Here is a 21,379-nt window from a genome sequence, read left to right as displayed (position 1 = left end):
GTTATAACATACCAAACCATTCATTTTTAGTTGTTAACTATGATTATGTTAAAATAACTTTAAAAAAATGTTATCACCAATGGTTAGAACTTACCAAACCATTCTCTTTTAGTCCCTAGATTTGTTTATGTTAAAATAACTTTTGAAAAAATGTTATGGCTAATAGTTTTGTTATATTCCATGGTTTTGTACTTTATATTCATTTAATTTGCTAGTTTTTGCACATGGTTTTGTATTTAATATTTTTTTAATTTATTACTTTTTTCTCATCAATTTTCTTTCATAAATTAAAACAAGCAAGAGAGACCTTGAAGCCTTGAACAGAAATGTCATAATCTAGGTATTTTATTATGGGCCCCTCTTTATATAATTTTGGTTGTTAGATTTTTGTGCGAGACCCTTTCCACCTGGGGAATATGTTATAATATTTGACATTTTAACTCAGTCAAAATAAAATAAAATAAAATAAAATAAAAAATTTAAAAAACATAAAATTCACCGGTGTGTAGTTTTTTCTTGCCCCTAGTTTTTTCCCATGGTACTCCTAACCCATGGTTTTTGTCCATGGTATTTTTCTGCAATGTAGCCTAGCCTATTCGAAGGCTAATAACTAAAGCAACCTAGATCCATTTTAACTGTGGATCAAGCGTTGAGAGGATCAAATCTCTTCACTTAAATAGATCCATTTTAATTGTGGATCAAGCATTGAGAGGATCAAATCTCTTTCACTTAAAGAGGTTTGTAGAGAGAGAGAGAGAGAGAGAGAGAGAGAGATATTTGAGCTCTCTTGATGCTCGAGAGAGATAGATCTACGCTGGTTATTTATAAATGAAGAGGAGTATTTTCTTGTAGTAGTACTCCTATTTGTTTTGTATTTAAAATTTATTAAATGATGGATTTCTATTTTGTATTTTGATTTTTGAGACTTGTTTATTTTTATAAATTTACAATTATTTCTATCACTATTTTTATGTAATTATGAAACTTTCCATATTTATCATAGTTGAAATTATGTTTGTATTATAGACATATTAATCAATAGCTTGTTGCTCTTAAGCTTTATTATTGCAAATTACCTAACATAATCTCTCTTATCACCGATGAAAAAAGTATTTATGGGATAAAACTATTAATGGGATGGATAATAGATAATTATTATTTTTTATATATTAAATTAATGTCTTTGGTTGATGATATTTAATATTATAGATAGTCTAATAGTTGATAAAAGTTTCTATAGGATGGTTTTATCAAAATCCTTTTCCAATCATTTGAGAGGTTATAAACCAGACCAATGGCAAAAAAAATATTGTGTCCCAATGTTTATATAAAATAATTAATTAACTAGAAAAATTAACTAAATTATTTAACTACTAATTTATAAAAATATATATAAAATATCTATATACATTACTAATTTATAAAAATATATATAAAAAAACCTTATACATTTAAATTTATAATTTTATATAAAAACACACATTTTAAATATTAAATACACTCACTAAATCCACTTTTAAATAAAAGCAACAAAAAAATAACAAAAAAAAAATTGTAAAAACTTAACCATACACTGCTACACATCAATGGCTACAATTAAAAAATTAACATAACTTTAACTAATAAAATCCCTAAATAGTCAACGTTGTTAAAGATATATTAAGCACTATTGCAAGGTGTTGTCACTAGGGAGAACACCCAACCTATTTGCAACAAACCTGTTCTGTTAGCACCTAAGCTATATATGGTTATATATGGTTGACTTCTAACCATAGACTATGAAAATGTCTTCAAAAACTATCCAGAAAACCAATGCTTTTTATGATTCATGTCGACGTCCAATCGAGAAGAGATCCATATTGCAAATGAACCAGATTAACGTTTTCCATAAAACAGTTTCAAGAAACGAACCATTTTTGGAAAACCTAGTTTCTTGCATTAAAAAACGAAAACTACCATATAAAACACCGTTTTCCGTACCGTTCCATTTTTTATATGGTTTTTTCTCAAAAACCAAGACTTCCATTCCATTTCTGGTAATAGATCTTGAAATTGAGATTTTTGATTAAGACTACTATGAAATGGAAAGAAAGCAAGAAAATCTTTTCGTGTTGCATTGAAATGAGGGAGGGTAGGGAGTTACCCTGAGAAGTTTACGTTGTTGTTTTTCCGCTATTTTCCTGGTGTGGTATACTACCAAACTACTATTTTTGTAATTACTATAAGAGTTCAGCGTATATTTAATATAAATTTCATTGCCAATATAGTAATTGTGGGGCTAGTTCATTTGAAGCTAAATTCTTAAAAAACAAAACCCAAATAACCTAATTTCAGGTGAAAAAGTTGGTAGACTGTTTGAAGCAATTGAAATCGAGGAAGGAATTAAAGGAGAGAAAGGGTACGTCTGCAAGTATTTTGTTAGGCTCGTGAAAGAAGACCAAGGCGACTTCTGATCCTTCCATTGTGGCCCACATTTGCCAAGCGAAAATAGATCTATGTTTTGTGAGCAAGCCATTGAAGAGATCCTCCTCAATCTTATTTCTCAACGCATCCAAATTCAACCATGAAACAATAACTGCCAGCGAATTACTACAACATTTCATGTAAAAATATAAAACAAATTTGCAAATCAGTTCTAAGAATGGCCATCAATCTAGAAACCCTAAAAATTGATCCAACGAACTATACCTGTTTCCATATAGCCACAGCCACAGATCACATTGTGCCCATGGTCTTTCCTTTTTTTTTCAACTACTCAACATACATTTCATGTGAAAATATAAAACAATTTTGCAAATCAATTCTAAGAATGGCCATCGATCTAGAAACCCTAAAGATTGATCCAGCGACCTGTTTCCATACAGCCACAGATCAGATGGTATTGTGCCCATGGTATTTCCTTTTTTTTTCAACTACTCAACATTCATTCGAATAGCCACAGATCAGATTGTACTGTGCCCATGGTCTTTCCTTTTTTTTGCAACTACTCAACATTCATTCGAATACACTAAGGCGGGGAAGAAAACTTGTTCTGGTCTTTCCTTTTTTTTTTCAACTACTCAATATTCATTCATTCGAATACACTAAGGCGGGAAGAAAACACGTCATAATGGTCTTTCTTCTTTTGCCAACTACTCAACATTCATTGGAATACACTAAGGCGGGGAATAAAAAGCCGTAAAATGTTCTTTCCTTTTTTTCAACTACTCAACATTCATTGGAATACACTAAGGTGGGAAAGAAAGCACAGTAGAAATTAAATTTTTAATTTGGATGATTGTTAAATTTTTTAATTATAATTTATTTATTTATTTTTATTTATTTATTTAAACATTATATTTTATGAATATATTAGAATGTATGGAATGTATATTTTCTTATCTTATTATATACTCATTTCAAAAAATTATATTTTTTATTTTTCAAAATTACAAAATAATTAACCATCTTGTAAGTTGTAAGTTTAAACAAATTCAGATTTGGATTTTATATAATTAAACAAAAAACTATAAATAATTTTTATTAATGTTTAATTATCTAATACTAATATTATGGGTTTCCATGTTATTTAAACAAATGAGATTTGGTTTTATAATTATTATGTCAAACTTTAAAGCTAAAAATTAACTTTTAACAATGCAACCTTTTATAACCAATTTGGATGTAGGTCATTGTTATGGCTGTAAAAAATGAATCTCATGAGTCAATTTGGTTGTAGTTCATTGTGATGGTAGTAAAAATGAATCTCATGAGCCTAGTCCCACCCACACATTGGTATAGTTGCACCCAAGGAACCATTGATCTTTCTCCATGAATCGGTAATATTGTACCAAGAAGCACCATAATGTATGACATTTCTATTTCCCACAATTGAAAAAGAACCATAAATCCTTCTACATGAGCATTTTGCTCCTGTATTGTTGAACTAAACATGGCAAGACTTTCCTGTGGCAACAAGAATTTCCCAAACCCTCACCCCCCCATCACGATATATCATAGAATCTGTCATGTTGGAGTGTAGTATCCCTAGTAAGCATATAAGAGTGTAGGGGAACACAACCTCAAAGTCAATGGGAAGCCAAGGGGAAAGGTTTGTGCATGTAAGAGGGATACCTCGATTACATAGATGTGGTTTTCCAAGCTTTTTCATTAATCAAATGTATATTTGAGGCCATAAAAAAATGCTTGATTGAATTTTCATACACAAGGGTTGATTCTACTTCGAATTTTGATACTTTGCGTTTAATCACTTTAATTTCATTACATATAACTAATAATTTGCAAGTCCTTGTCTCATTTGATCTCATTTTATTTCAATTGTGAAGTGATTAAGCCTTGAACCCCAAATCCTCATAGCTAAGATTTACAAAGTATGCATTGCCTCATTTCCTTTCATTTTAATTCAGTTAAATGGAGCAACTATGCCTTAGCCCCAAACCCACACAACTAAGCTTTGCACGCTACAGAATCCTCTCTCTCCCTGGTATTGCACTTGGTTTAGATATACTTTTCTTAGAAGACAAGCAACGTCTCACTAAATACCTTACATGTTAACTTATCATCTGATCCCGTTACATTTTCCAAGCATTGAGGACATTAATAAAATTTCAAAATTGAATTTCACACTCATTTGATGTAATCACCATGTTCCATCAATTTCAAGTAAACTCTACAAATAAATATAAGTAATTATTTTGATTTTTTTCATTGATTCTAAATTAGCAAGTGAGAAAACTGCAGATGCAACTTTATTTTTAAAGTACAATCATCCAAAAAAACTCATCAAAGACTAAATATAGGTTAAAACCTTTATCGATTGAAAAATGTTGTTGGTATCCTCTAGAATAACACTACTTTCAGAAGTTGGGATAAAATTCACCCTCTAGAAACATACTTCAGTAGCTACAATGAGACTTGCGCTGCTCTGCAAGCGCTAACCCTAACCCCTGCCTCCCTTCGATCTCCAACTGCTTTGCTACAGGACTCGTGTTGAACTCTCAACCATGGATGCGCCCCTGGGAGGGGCGGGATCAGCCCCCCTCCTCACTCAGGTACTTCTTCTGACAATACTCAATCCGCACATTCTCTGTCCATATCAGAGGATCTCCCAGGGAAAGATCAGGGCTCAGGACCTGATAACGGTGAAGATGGGAACACAGAGGCACGTGATGCGACTGCCAATGACAAAAACGTAAATCAAAAGTCCCCAACGTCACAGCCAAAGGCGTCTTCGGCAACCTGCATTCCGAAAACTGCAGAAAGAATCAAAATCGACCTCCCCAGTCAAAGAATCAACAACGAGATCCAATTCATGAAGGATCATGCATTAATAGGCAAGTTCCTCGGATTCTGGCCAACGAAAAAGGCCTTGCATGGTTGGATTGCTTCTAAATGGAAGCCTAAAGGACAAGTCACTCTGTAGCTAGGCCCCAAAGGCTTCTTTACTGCAACTTTCAACTGTCTGGAGGACAAAACTCGCGTATTTGAGGGAGGCCCGTATTTCTTTAACTCTTCAGGTCTATACCTTCGAGAATGGAAAGAAAGGTTCAACCCTGATAAAGAAGATTTCAGCTGGGCTCCAGTATGGATACGCTTGTACTCCCTGCCTCTGGAATACTGGAACGAGGAGACGCTAATGGACATAGGCAACAGCCTGGGAGCCTTCATCAAAGTTGTTGAGGAAACCAAAACTCGAAGATACACCTCATACACCAGGATTTGTGTTCAAATGCACCTGACCAAAGCTCTTGCAGACTCGATAAGTCTTTTTCATGATGACTATGAATGGATCCAAACAATAGATTACGAGCACATTCCTTTTCATTGCCGAAAATGCCATGAACATGGCCATCTGTTTAGGGACTGTCCTTTAAACCTTCAACCCAAAACCCCAGCCGCCGATCCCAGCAAAGACTCTGAAGGATTTACCAAAGTCCCCACCCGTCAAAGGCATGCAAAGAAAACTCCAGCAGGCCCAGAAAGCTCTAACACTCCTGATACCAAGAACAGATTCATCCTTCTTTCTTCTCAAGAAAATACAGAGGATAACCACGCTGATCCTCCAGAGAACCCTCCTCCCTCCGTTTCTTCCTTGATTCCAAATGCCTCTCTGCCTTCCTCATCTAATGCCCTCTCTAGATCTCCCAACCCGACATCATCGGGGAAATCTAGTCCAAAGATCGCCCAACAATCTTCTGCAATGGAGCTGGATGCAACTTTAGCCCTTAGTTTGCAAGATAACACTATAGAAGAAGACCAGAACACTTCGACAAAGATGGATGAGGATCCAGAGAGCATAAGCTTGGAAGGCTTGGACATCCTCAAACTGGAAACAACATGCAAACAAAAAGAATACAATACAATCCCCCCTTGGGAAATTGAAAGACTGGAAGGAGTTCTAACCAGGGCTCAGCATAATAAGTGTTTAGGTATCCAAGTCAGAAGTCCATGGGATGGAAAGAAGATCTTGAAAGAAACAAAGAAAAGAGGGCGCAAAACGGATCTGCAAAGAACCATTATTCTAGGAGAAATGCTTGTGGAATCCGGGAGATTCCCCAAGCTGACAAGGTTCTACAAAACCAAACCCCACTGTTCCTCATGAAGCTCATTTCATGGAATGTGAGAGGGCTAAATAGCCCCTCAAAGCATAGAATGCTAAAAAACTTGATCCAGCAAGAAAAACCCACACTAGTTTTTCTTCAAGAAACAAAAAGTAATAGCACTGTTATAGAAAGGATTCTTAATAAAGTCTGGTTCGGAAGTTGTTCAGTCTCAGTAGATGCATCAGGTGCTTCAGGTGGGCTGGCAATTTTATGGAACCTGCAAGTACTCAACCTTCAGGACTTCCATGCCTCTCATTTCCTCATTCAGGCTACCTTCCATCTCATAGGGACAAACATTCATGGTCATCTCTCCAATGTTTATTTTCCGCAAAATATACAACAAAAATTGGATCTTCTGGATACACTCACAACTCTCAATTCTAACAGGCAGTTTCCCCTATGGATTGGCGGCGGCGACTTCAACATTATTACAGCCTTGGAGGAGAAAACAGGTGGCAGATCGAAGCTAGAAAGCGACAGTATTGGTTTCAAAGATTTCATTCAAAGCAACCAATTAATGGACATGCAGACCTCAAATGGTATATACACTTGGACAAACAAACGGAGAGGACCTCAGCATATTGCCTCCAGGTTGGATCGCTTCCTCATCTCGGATAATGCCATACACCTGGGTGGGGACTTTCATGCATCCATCATGCCTCAAGCAGGATCCGACCATTGGCCCATCATGTTACAATGGACGCGCCTAGGCACAAAGTGTAACAGACCCTTTCGATTTGAAGCCTTTTGGTTCTCAAATCCCAACTTCAAAACAGTGGTCAATGAGGCTTGGAAATCCTATATTCCACCTGTTAACACTCAGGTTGTCCCTAAGCTCCTTAAGGGATACGGCCGAGGTAACCACAAACCAATCTTTGGATTGCAGGTCCTAGCCTACCTGCAATCAGAGAGGGCTCTCTCTTTATGATTTAGCTTTGCTTTGGTTTAATTTTAGGCTAGTTATGATGTTCTTGGGTTTTGTTTTGATTTTTGGTGGGATGATTGATGTTTTCAAGTAGGGAGGCATGCATAGTGTGAGAGGTTCAAACCATTGGGCGTGGAGTCATGGAGTAGGGCTGCTGGTACGTTTTCTTGGTCACAAGAGGAATACAGAGCAGGATAGCTACACATGGAACAACATTCAAGCTGAAATAAGGGTGAAATGGAAGTCAGAAATGAAAGGCAACTAAGGATCTTTCATCCAACTAACAGAGGGAAAGGTGAATGAATTTATCTAGGAGCAGTCAAGGATTCCTAAATAACAGTCATACATGGATGAAATAGAACAAATACGAGCCATAAGGTATTCATATTTATGCCTAAATCAGCAGAAAATATATAGAAATCATAGAAACTGAGCATAGAGTGCTGCTAGGCAAATTCTAACCTAATCTTTATTTCTGCAACTTGGATCATGACATATAGATGGTATAACATATATAAATTGAAAAACAGAGACAAGGAAGACTTACTGAGCCATGTGGGAGCACGAGGATCCTGTAGTCACTCTTCAACCATTAAAACATCCAACAGAAAGTCCATCAACAAACTCTTCAACTATCTTTGATTATATAAGTTCTCAAACATACAGTGCGAGTCTCAACTCTGGATTATCAACCAACCAACCCCTTAAACAACGAATTAGGGTGGTTTATATAGAAAAAATATCCAAAAATATCTATTACAGCAGATCTTAAACAGATCTAAGGGAAATGAGTTTTTTTAACCTGATCTTGTCTTGAAGTTAATGCAATAAGATATTTATCTGAGCTGCGCTGGAGGCAGCTGCATCAAAATGAGTTAATATGGTGTCCTTGGTGGCTCGGTGCAGTGAGGTGGTTTTGCTGCTTTTTAGGTGGCTTTAATGTGCACTAATCTCGATCCGATGAGCTTTAAATGGCCTTTACTGCTTCTTTGACTTTGGTGGAGGCCTTTAATGTTCACCTGCTTTGATATTGCCGATCTGATACTCTTTGCCGCTTCACTGATACTCTTCAATTCAATCTGGGCTTTATCTTTCCTCTGATACTCTTGAAACTGTCAAATCGCCCCTTTTCTGCCCTTTCAAGGCAAAAATAACTGCTGCAAATGTTTTTCGTGGCCTCTAGAATGCTATCGGCGCTGGCCGATTGAATATGAACATACCAGCATACTTTTAGTTCTCTCGTTCTGTTTATGCTGTCTTTTCTTTAGTTTCTCTGTTTCCAGCGTTGCCTCCCGCGAATTTTTGGGTTTTGCAGGTAGCCGAGCCATGAGAAGCCCTCCATTTTGATCAATTTTTCTTAGCAATGCGTGATTAGCACTAAGCGCTAATCGCGCATCGAAAGCTGCCTCAGTTTCTCATTCCGGGCATCCTTTGCTGCGATTTCCACCCTTCGCGCCTTTTCGGTGATGACATCAGCATGACGTCAGCGGCGGGTCCCGGTATGGCAAGGTGACGTGGCAGTACGGCAGGGTGACAACGTGGCACAGGACACGGTGGCGGGGTAGGGATAGAGAGACAGAATGCGGTTTGTGGTTTTATCGGACCGCCTTCTGTACGAGGGCAGTATGTGTCAGAGCCCACCCGATACAATCGCATGGAGACACGCGTCCTTTGTACGGTGGGGAAACCGCTAGCCCATCGGAGGCTAAGCGTCGGATGTCGGGGTGGCTCCGAAATGCGCCTGGGCCGTTGGATCTGGGCGGGCGGATCGGAGCGCTGATGGAGTGCGGAGCTGGCGGCAGGTTTATGTGCGGGGGCTCGCCCGAATATTCGATTGATTTATTTATGTGGGGGGGGGTCAAGACTTTGGGTTTGTGGGTAATGTGGGTTATACATGGTTTGTGCGTCGGGGGTACAGTTTAATCAAAACATTTAAACCAAAACCCGAAAATGTGAGCGCGCAGGGTAAAACATCAAGGTTTATGGGTAAGAGAGGGGAAGGGAATGGTTATTAGTTTAACTAGAGGTTAAGCTAACTCCTGGTTAAGACGCGAAAAGGCTAATGCTAAGCCCCAAATGGACTCAGCATTTCCCCAGACTGATGTTACAGGGCTATGGTGCCAGGGGATGGGGGTATGTACATAGGGGAGCTATTTAGTGCTTTTTTTTAATACGGGGAAGGGGAAATAGATAGGGATTTACATAATAATGTTAGAAGTTAATATGAAAATGATAAGAAAGTGATAAGTTTGAAGATCTTAGGCTATTTAAAGGGAAAAATGACTCAAAGAGTGAATAAGAGTACTCCTAAGCAAAGTAGACCTTTACTTAGGCAAATATAATGAAAAAATGATGAAATCAAGAGATATCAAGCAGATCTTGAACTCTTTGGGGAGGTTAGTGAATGATTTGGGGAATGTAAGAAGGGGAAAGTTAGGCATGCCTCGCTTGAGCTGATCCAAAATGGAAAACTGCCTTATACTTGTGATCTGAATAGATCTAACACTTGAAACACAAAACTGATCACAATCATTGATTCTGCAACCTCAAAACTACCTACCCAGACTACTTACCTAACATTTTTTCTTCTTTTTGGTTTGGGTGCACTTGAACTAGCAAACCTAGCTTTTCAACTTTTCTTTTTGCTGTCCTCCTATCTAAATCAATCCTTATTCCTGTCGGGGCTCAGGTTAAGCTGTTGAGCACCCAAGATTCTCTACCTATCTACAAATCTGCCAAGATTAGGCTGTTTGGACAGATATTCTTTCTCTACATTCTACAACAAGAGATTGAAACCTAGGGAGGTCAAGATTAAACTGTTTGGCCTTCCCTTAACTAAAAATTCTTCAAAAATGGAATACAACAGTGGCAATTAGACTAGCACACTTTCATGGCCTTTTCTTTGGCCTCTTTTGGAAATATGGAACCTTGCAGCATGCAAAGATGACATATTTGGCACTTTCAACTGTCAATCATGAAATATGAACACCTATTGCAATAGGAGGCTAACAGTGGCTCCACTTGGGGATGGCTTTTCCTTGTGAAAAACCAAGAACAACAGGTCAGACTGCCTTGATCTTTTATTGTTGCTGTAGACTGAAACTTCTCTGTTGGCTGCTAAATGATTTGACACTCTTGAAACCTGAACACATCATTCTCATAAACTGAATTTTTATACAATAGCAGCACTGCCTGCTTTCTTCTGCATGCTCTATCATTACATGCACCTCTGCCTGAGAACCTGCCTTTGAAATAAACACAACATAGGGGAACAAAACTGGAGCACTTCCCTTGATTCTGTCTTGAAAAAGGGTGCTGATGTAAACTGAAAATCCTCCTTTCTTTTGATACTATTGACTGAAAAACTGCTTGCTCTTTTGCTGAGATTAATGCAATGACAGAGATCTGAATGGAGGACTTGCTTTGGTTCTGCCTTTAAAGAACTTTGCTGCGCTGTTCCATTATTCGGCCTGCTATAAAAGCAAAACAAAGTGCTGAAAATACAAGTATTTATGTACAAATATAATACAGCTGCGTTGTGTTCAACAACAGGGATCATGATAATGCTTTAACATTCGGCCATTAACAGGGCCTTCTTCAGCTGTGCCGCCCTCTACAGATTTGAGGAAATATGTGTTATTGCCCTGCACAGCGCTGATAACAAATGGGCCTTTCCATAGAAAATCAAATTTTGCATGTTTGCCCTTGTCTTCTCTTCGTGAGTCCCACCTTAGAACTTTGTTGCGAACACAGAAATCCTTAGCCTTAGCTCTCTTATCAAACATCCTTTTGAGCTTCTCTTGCAAAATTTGAGCTCTGTCATAGACCTACTCTCTTGTTTGTCGAAGATGAATGGTCTGGTTGATTCTTCGTTGAATGTCATTTGGTTCAGCCTGAATCTCCTGTAACAGTTTGATAGTAGGAATGCCCAAGGATGAAGGAAATCTGGCCTTCATGCCATATACTAGCTCATAAGGGCTCATCCCAATGGATCTCTTGGTTGACAATCTATCTGCCCATAGGGCATTTACCAACTTTTTGTGCCAGTTCTTCTTGTTTTCTTCTAGCACTTTCTTTATGATGTTGATGAGGCTTTTGTTGGATGATTCGGCCAAGCCATTACCTTGAGGGTAATAGGTTGTGGAGTGGCCCAGAGTGATGTGGAATTTAAGGCAAAAATTGATCATTTTTTTGGATTTGAAAGCAGCAGCGTTGTCTGTAATGATCTTCTCAGGGCAGCCAAATCTAGAAAGGATGTTAGTCTCAAGGATGTTATAGACAATTTTGTGCCTTGCAGCATCAGGCATGAATTGTCAATAATCCAAGGGATCCAAAGTCCCTAAACATGATGTTCCTACCCCTAGAGGAACAAGGTCAGCAAACCAACAGCTCTCAGATCAGTTCTCCGCCTGAAAACACTAAAAAACAAGCAATCCTGAAATCAAAGCAGGTGCTCCACTAGGCTTCTGCGCTGAAACTCAACTCCTCCATGGTGTACCTGCGTTGCAAAGCAGGTAGAACAAAGGCCACCTGCGCTGAGCGAGATGGGACAAGTGGCACACTGAGTCATTGCTCTGGAATCTTCCAAAAATGACACTTGGATCAGGGATTTCGCCTTGTGATGAGTCAGAGGCTCTGTTTCTCCAAGTGGAAGCAAAGTTCTCCAAGTGGACTCAAGAACTGAAGATCAACTGAAGAGAGAGAGGACACAAGGCAGCTACACATCAGTTGCAAGCTGACTCATCCTTTCTCAATTCATCTATATATTGAGCTCTCTCCTATGAGCTCAGGAGGCTGGAATTTTGTGCAAAGTAATGATATGCTGTTGGTTTCACTATAGAACTATTGGGTGATTGCTTGAAGGAGGTGAAGAGGAGAAATTCTTTCTGCTGGGAGGTGTTGCTGGATTGGGGCCTTCAATGGTTGTAACCTTCTCAGAACTTTACTTCTTCCATTAATGAAAGCTATTGAGGTTCTTCTATATGCATTTGTTTCAATGGTGTATTGTGATGATTGTATATTTGATTTATGCTAATCCTTGAATCAGTTATGAATGCATGCTTCTTGTAGTTTCCTTCTTTGTTATTTTGCAGGATCTCATTGTAGCTGGGCCAGCAAAAGAGAAAAGAGCTAGGAGCAAGCAGCAAAGAGAAGAGATTGGAGCAAATATTAAGCGCAAGGCAACGGTTAGTGCATTTCTTCATTCTCTCTTGCTTTCATAAAGAAGTAAACCTTAAGTAGTTTTGTTTACAGTTGTTGCTGAGGTACTATCACCCTTAGAGTGGGATAGGGTCATCCGAATCGGATACTTTTCCCTACAACAAAGGAATTGGATAATGATGGAGTCATTAGCCTGTCTACATGGGATGGCTTCAATCCACTTGGTGAAATAGTCGGTGGCTGTTAGAATCCACTTATGCTGGCCTGAGGAAGAGGGATGGATTTCTCCAATGAAGTCTAGACCCCATTGTTGAAAAGGCTTTTCGGTTGAGATGGGCTTAAGGGGCAAGGGCAGTAGCTTTCTTTTGCCCTCAAAGATTTGGCATTTGTGGCATGAGATAACAAACTTTTTGACATCTGCAAATAGAGAGGGCCAATAGAAACCAGCCCTTAAAATCTTGTCAGCAGTGGACTTCCAATATAAGTGCCCTCCACAGTCCCCTGCATGAAATTCTTTCATAACACTGTCAGTTTCATTCATAGTTAGACAATTAAGCAATATGCCTTCATGGTTCTTCCAAAATAAGGCACTATCTACGACACAAAACTTTGAAGCCTTCATTTTTAAACATCTTTTCTTGGTTCTGGACAATCCTGGGGGAGCAAACAGGTTTAACAATACAAAACAAATATCAGCATACCATGGGGATTGCAAGAAGGTTTCACTGATTTGTGGAGTCGCCAGCTCCTGTTCATTGTCTAGTTCATTAATGTCTAAGGCTTGAAAATTTGTTTCGGACATCAGTTTGGCTAAACCTTGTCCCTTTATCAGCTTGGTGGGCTTTATTTCAATGTCATACTCAAGGATGTTAGCAATCCATTTTCCCCTTTTGCCTCCTAATCCCTCTTGAGTTAATATGTCTTTTACAACAGCATTTGGGACATAGGCAATCACATGTGAATATAAAATGTAAACTCGGAAATCTTTGATTGCTTTAACAAGGGCATAGGCCTGCTTCTCCATGATTTGGTACTTCAAAGGGGCATCCCTAAGGGCTCGGCTGAAAAAAGCAATTAGCTTTTCATTTCCCTGATCATCTTTCTGCAAAAGGACAACAACAATGGTGTGTTCAGATGCAAATGAAAAAATGATAAAGTCCCTATCAAATTTAGGACTTGTGAGGACAGGGGCTTGGGTTAAGGCAGCTTTGATACTCTCAAAGGCTTGCTTGGCTTCAAGAGACCATTTTACCTTGGCATCCTTTTTTAACATGTTGCTTAACAGTCTTATCAGCTCGGCTAGATTTGGGATAAATCTCCTTAGGAAATTGATCTTTCCTAGGAATGCTTGCAACTCTTTTATGTTTCTTGGATAGGGGATTTGCAGGATGGCTTGAATTCTTTCTGGGTCTATTCTAATACCATCTTTTGAGATGATATGTCCAAGTAATTTGCCTTCTTCAAGGCCAAAGAGAGACTTCTTGGGGTTTAAGGAAATGCCATATTTCCTACATGTCATGAATATTTGCCTAAGATGTTTGAGGTGCTCTTGATCAGACTTGGAGAAAGGGGTAAGGTCATCAAGATAGACAACCAAGAAATCATGGATTTCCTTGGCAAATGCAATGTCCATGGTCCTTTGAAAGGTAGCACCTGCATTCTTTAGGCCGAAAGTCATCTTCACATACTTAAATGTTCCCCACGGTGTTGTAAAGGTTGTCTTGTCTTGATCATCCGGGTGAACCAGTATTTGATTAAAACCTGAAAAGCCATCTAGCAAAGAGATTCTAGATGACCCCACTACTCTTTGTAGGATGTGGTCCATCTTTGGCAATGGGTAGTGGTCTTTAAGGGAGACTTGGTTCAGATTTCTTAAGTCTACACATAGCCTAATCTCACCTGTTTTCTTTCTTGTGGGAACAAGATTGGATACCCATTCTGAAAATCTAATGGGTGCTATGATACCAGCCTCAAACATTCTTTTTACTTCTTTCTCAATCACAGGGAGAAGCACGGGATTGATTCTCCTTAGTTTCTGTTTAAAGGGCTTTTGATTTGGCTTTAAGGGAATGGTATGTTGAATCACTGAGGTGTCATAGGACTTGAGGTCCTCATAACTCCAGGCAAATACATCTTGAAACTCTTTAAATAGATCAACATATTTTGGTTTTTGATCGGGAGGCAAAGACTTGGACAGTTTAATCATTTTGGGCTTCTCTGCTGTCCCAATATTGTATTCTTCTATGGCAATGTTTAAGGGCTGCATCTTAGGCTTTTTGGGAACATCATTAGCATCAAACATGTCTTCTAATGGAGTGAGGCCATCAGGCAGAAAGTTGTCCTTTAAATCAATGATTTCGGCCTCTGTTTTGGCTATTTCCTCCAAATGCATCTGTTTCAGCTCTTCTATGTTTTCTTCATCAAAGATGGTTGGCTGTAGCATTTTTCTAGCTGTTTCAGCTGTTACAGTTTGCTGGATTTGGTTTATTGCCTGCAGTTGTGGGTAATCCATGGCATCTTCATCAATTTTTAGGCCTGAAAATTCTTGCTGCAAAGTAAGGAAATTGTTAATTTGAGCATCATCCTCAAACACTTGCCAATCTTTAATATTGTTAGGGACAGCAGGCCTGTGCTTTATCTCAGCTGTAAAGTGGTGATTGGGCTCAAAGGGCAGCTTGCAAGTGCTAGCAAAAGTAGCTAGGTTGTGAGCATGTATGTTATGGCTTCTAGAAATCTTAGCAAGCTTGGATTCGGTGAAGGTATCAAGTATTGCAGTGGCAGCAGTCACATAAGCTCTTAGCCTTCTATCATTGGTAACAAAGTTGCCTTTCATTTGTTGTATGATTAAATCGGAGTCACCTAGAATGTACACCTTTGCAGCTCCTAGAGCTTTGAGCAGTTTAAGGCCTAAAAGGAGAGCCTCATACTCTGCCATATTGTTGGTGCATTTGAAATTTAGTCTATAGGCATGACCCTCTACATGATTGTTATGTGTATTGTGAATCCATACACCTGCCCCTGCTCCTAACTTGTTAACAGAGCCATCAAACTCTAAATACCATGTGATGTCTTGCTTGTGGTCAGTATTAAGAGTTTCAGTCATTATAGGATTGGGCAGATTTGAATTTTCTGTTTCGGGAGGTTCTTCTTGTGTGCTGGTTGCATTGATTGTTTTGACAGTTACATGGGTATGGGCAACCGATTCCTCATTCATGCATGTTTCTTGTTCTAAAGCCAAAGGCTTATCATCAGTTGGAGGGGTTGTTTCATCATTAAACAAAATAAAAGAATCCATATCAAAATGGATTGAATAGATTGGAAAGTTTTGGGGCTTTTCCTCACTACTTACCACATACTTCATCAGTGTTTCCCTATACAGTCTCTTTGGTTGCCCAAAGACTGAAATAGTGGCATAGGAGAGGTCTAATTGGAGAGATCCTTGGAGTTTTGCTCCCCATGATCTTGACAACAGCATGCCATACTTTGGTGGAATGTCAGCAACCACCACGTCCATTAGAATTGTTTTGTTGGGATATTGCACTAAAGACACACATAAGTCTTTGATTAAGCCTAAACACTTAACCTGACTTGAGTCAAAGGAGAATAAGTCTTTGTAGGGTCTTGTTACATCAAGGTTTAGCTTCTCCATTACAGCTTTGGGCATAAGGTTGTGTGAGGCACCTGAGTCAAACATTGCATTATGTAAAACTTTATCATGTATGTGCAGACTGACATAAAAGGGTAGAATAGCTCCATGTGCTGATTTTCCATCGACTCCAGGTCCGAAAAGGAGCTCAGGTTGATCATCTAATACATTGACATCATCCTTGTTCTCTGGGATTTGTAGCGATCTTTTGATCTGCTGTCTGTAGATGTCATGTTTAGCAAGTTCAGATAAAGGGACGGATATCTTAAGTTTGCCAATCTCTGCTTCTAAGTTAAATGGTTTCTCCAATGGAGTCTTTATGTTGGCAGTAGCAGATTTCCCCTTTTCAAGTGTATTTTCTGCGTTTTCCTTTTGATTATCAGTGTTATGGTGAGTGATACCTTGCGGTATTTCTGTTTTGGGAAGGCTTTTAGGAGTGCTGTTCAAATCTTCTTTTGAGGAAGAAGGTAGCAGAGGCTGATCATTAGAGGGCTGCATGTCTGTTATGTCTTCTATAGTTACTTCCTGCGGGTTTGGGACAGTCTTATCTGCCGGTTCTGTAATAACAGCCTTGCCTTTAATCTTGTTGGACTGTTTGCCCTCCTTTGGTTTGCTAGGTTCAGGAATATCAATGGTCCTTGTTCTCAGCTTATATTGTTTGTGGACCTCATAAACAGCTGAATCATAACCTTGTTTAAAGTCAAAAGACTCACCAGACTTAGTTTGAAATTGATTTATATCATGGTCATCTTGGTCTTCTTGGGTTAGGAAAATTTGTTGCTCACCCTTTAAATCCACCAAGTTCATGTGAGTGTCCTCTGTGGGCTCACTAGATGTAGATGCTTCAGCATAATTTTCATGAAAAGGAGGCCTTATATCATGGTCTGGGCTAGACCTACCAGCATTTGTGTTCTGAGTTTTCCTGAAATTTGGGTTCCTTATGGTATTGGGTTGTTGTCCTTCCCATGATGATTTCCTCTCAACACTCTCTACTCTGTCTCCTAGCCTATGCATGCCAGTGATAATAGCATCCAGCTTTTGGTCTAAGGCTGAGGGTTCTTCCTTGAAGGTGGTTCTTCTCTCAGTTCTAGCTCTGTTTCTTTTGGCAATTAGATTTTCCTCTACGCTAACAGCAACATTTTGCATGTATGCAAGGCTTTGAGGGGCTCTTTCCCTTAACTGATAAGCCATGTCAGTATCAAAACCATCAGGGAATTTATACAAAGCAAGATCAGGTGGAGGTCTTAAGTTCTGTGGTATTGCATTATAAACATTATTAAATCTTGCGCAATAGTCCAAGACAACCTCCTGAGGGCCTCTTTTGATGGTGTCATATTCAGACAATATGTGCAGGGGGTCTTTCTTTTTCTCCCATCTGTTGATAAATGACTGGTATAAGGCTTCTGGGTCTGCTATGGAATTGGCTGGGAGTGCTCTAAACCAAGTCCTGACATCACCTGTCAAACTTTGGACAAAAGTCTTCATTCTCATACCATCATCGTCAATCTCATAGCTTTCAAAGTAATCCTGCATTTTATTTGTATGCTGAAGGGTTGTACAAGCACTTGTGCCATCAAAATAAGTTATTTTGGTCTGGTAATCCTGAGGCATAGCCCCTGGATTTGCAGGCAGCTGTAAAGGTGCATATCTATTCGCCATATTCATAGGGATAAGTGGAACAACAGGGATAAATGGAACAGCTGGAACAACTGGGATAATAGGAGTAATGGGAGTATGTGCAGTGAATGGAGGTGTGGAAGGAGTGCTTTGAGAGGTGGATGATGAACTAGGGGAAGTTGGGGTTGAACGAAATAAAACTTTAACAGGGGTTGGAACACAGCTTGGCTGAACTGTTTCAGGACTAGAATCAGCAAAATCCTCTATTCGCTCTAGTTTCCTGAGGTTTCTTGGGATTAAATTCAGATTTTCAAAAGCAGCTGGGGGATTTGGGTCTGGATTTGACCTTGTATAACATGAATTCTTTTTGGGATCCAACTTCTAGCTTGTTTTCTGGGGATTTTTCTAAGAATATATGGGTTAGAAAGAAACTTTTTGAAGGTCTGGTTCTTTCCCAGCGGAGCTTTCCAACTTGATTTGTGAAATTATCTGAGGATTTTCCCCAGTGGAGTCGCCATTATGTTAACACTCAGGTTGTCCCTAAGCTCCTTAAGGGATACGACCGAGGTAACCACAAACCAATCTTTGGATTGCAGGTCCTAGCCTACCTGCAATCAGAGAGGGCTCTCTCTTTATGATTTAGCTTTGTTTTGGTTTAATTTTAGGCTAGTTATGATGTTCTTGGGTTTTGTTTTGATTTTTGGTGGGATGATTGATGTTTTCAAGTAGGGAGGCATGCATAGAGTGAGAGGTTCAAACCATTGGGCATGGAGTCATGGAGTAGGGCTGCTGGTACATTTTCTTGGTCACAAGAGGAATACAAAGCAGGATAGCTACACATGGAATAACATTCAAGCTGAAATAAGGGTGAAATGGAAGTCAGAAATGAAAGGCAACTAAGGATCTTTCATCCAACTAACAGAGGGAAAGGTGAATGAATTTATCTAGGAGCAGTCAAGGATTCCTAAATAACAGTCATACATGGATGAAACAGAACAAATACGAGCCATAAGGTATTCATATTTATGCCTAAATCAGCAGAAAATATATAGAAATCACAGAAACTGAGCATAGAGTGCTGCTAGGCAAATTCTAAGCTAATCTTTCTTTCTGCAACTTGGATCATGACATATAGATGGTATAACATATATAAATTGAAAAATAGAGACAAGGAAGACTTATTGAGCCATGTGGGAGCACGATGATCCTGTAGTCACTCTTCAGCCATTAAAACATCCAACAGAAAGTCCATCAAAAAACTCTTCAGCTATCTTTGATTATATAAGTTCTCAAACATACAGTGCGAGTCTCAACTCTGGATTATCAACCAACCAACCCCTTAAACAACAAATTAGGGTGGTTTATATAGAGAAAATATCCAAAAATATCTATTACAACAGATCTTAAACATATATGAGGGAAATGAGTTTTTTTAACCTAATCTTGTCTTGAAGTTAATGCAAGAAGATATTTATCTGAGCTGCGCTGGAGGCAGCTACATCAAAATGAGTTAATATGGTGTCCTTGGTGGCTCGGTGCAGTGAGGCGGTTCTGCTGCTTTTTAGGTAGCTTTAATGTGCACTAATCTCAATCCGATGAGCTTTAAATGGCCTTTACTATTTCTTTGAATTTGGTGGAGGCCTTTAATGTTCACCTGCTTTGATATTGGCGATCTGATACTCTTTGCCGCTTCACTGATACTCTTCAATTCAATCTGGGCTTTATCTTTCCTCTGATACTCTTGAAGCTGTCAAATCGCCCCTTTTCTGCCCTTTCAAGGCAAAAATAACTGCTGCAAATGTTTTTCGTGGCCTCTAGAATCCTATCGGCGCTGGCCGACTGAATATGAACATACCAACATACTTTTAGTTCTCTCGTTCTGTTTATGCTGTCTTTTCTTTAGTTTCTCTGTTTCCAGCGTTGCCTCCTGCGAATTTTTGGGTTTTGCAGGTAGTCGAGCCATGAGAAGTCCTCCATTTTTGATCAATTTTTCTTAGCGATGTGCGATTAGCGCTAAGCGCTAATCACGCATCGAAAACTGCCTCAGTTTCTCATTCCGGGCATCCTTTGCTGCGATTTTCACCCTTTGCGCCTTTTCGATGATGACATCAGCATGACGTCAGCGGCGGGTCCCCGTACGGCAGGGTGACGTGGCAGTACGGCAGGGTGACGACGTGGCATAGGACACGGTGGCGGGGTAGGGACGGAGAGACAGAAGGCAGTTTGTGGTTTTATCGGACCACCTTCTGTACGAGGGCAGTATGTGTCAGAGCCCGCCCGATACAATCGCATGGAGACACGCGTCCTTTGTATGGTGGGGAAACCGCTAGCCCATCGGAGGCTAAGCGTTGGACGTCGGGGCGGCTTCGAAATGCGCCTGAGCCGTTGGATCTGGGCGGGCGAATCGGAGCGCTGATGGAGTGTGGAGCTGGCGGCAGGTTTATGTGCGGGGGCCCGCCCGAATATTTGATTGATTTATTTATGTGCCGGGGGGGGGTCAAGACTTTGGGTTTGTGGGTAATGTGGGTTATACATGGTTTTTGCGCCGGGGGTACAATTTAATCAAAACATTTAAACCAAAACCCGAAAATGTGAGCGCGCAGGGTAAAACATCAAGGTTTATGGGTAAGAGAGGGGAAGGGAATGGTTATTAGTTTAACCAAAGGTTAAGCTAACTCCTGGTTAAGATGCGAAAAGGCTAATGCTAAGCCCCAAATGGACTCAACATTTCCCTAGACTGATGTTACAGGGCTATGGTGCCAGGGGATGGGGGTATGTACATAGGGGAGCTATTTAGTGCCTTTTTTTAATGCGGGGAAGGGGAAATAGATAGGGATTTAAATAATAATGTTAGAAGTTAATATGAAAATGATAAGAAAGTGCTAAGTTTGAAGATCTTAGGCTATTTAAAGGGGAAAATGACTCAAAGAGTGAATAAGAGTACTCCTAAGAAAAGTAGACCTTTACTTAGGCAAATATAATGAAAAAATGATGAAATCAAGAGATATCAAGCAGATCTTGACCTCTTTGGGGAGGTTAGTGAATGATTTGGGGAATGTAAGAAGGGGAAAGTTAGGCATGCCTCGCTTGAGCTGATCCAAAATGGAAAACTACCTTATACTTGTGATCTGAATAGATCTAACACTTGAAACACAAAACTGATCACAATCATTGATTCTGCAACCTCAAAACTACCTACCCAGCCTACTTACCTAACATTTTTTCTTCTTTTTGGTTTGGGTGCACTTGAACTAGCAAACCCAGCTTTTCAACTTTTCTTTTTGCTGTCCTCCTATCTAAATCAATCCTTATTCCTGCCGGGGCTCAGGTTAAGCTGTTGAGCGCCCAAGATTCTTTACCTATCTACAAATCTGCCAAGATTAGGCTGTTTGGACAGATATTCTTTCTCTACATTCTACAACAAGAGAT

The sequence above is a fragment of the Pinus tabuliformis genome, chromosome X (assembly GCF_031772625.1).
Source record: "Pinus tabuliformis cultivar Carrire ecotype Pingquan chromosome X, CPIR1, whole genome shotgun sequence".
Taxonomy (NCBI): domain Eukaryota; kingdom Viridiplantae; phylum Streptophyta; class Pinopsida; order Pinales; family Pinaceae; genus Pinus; species Pinus tabuliformis.
Note: the sequence above shows the minus strand (reverse complement) of the source record.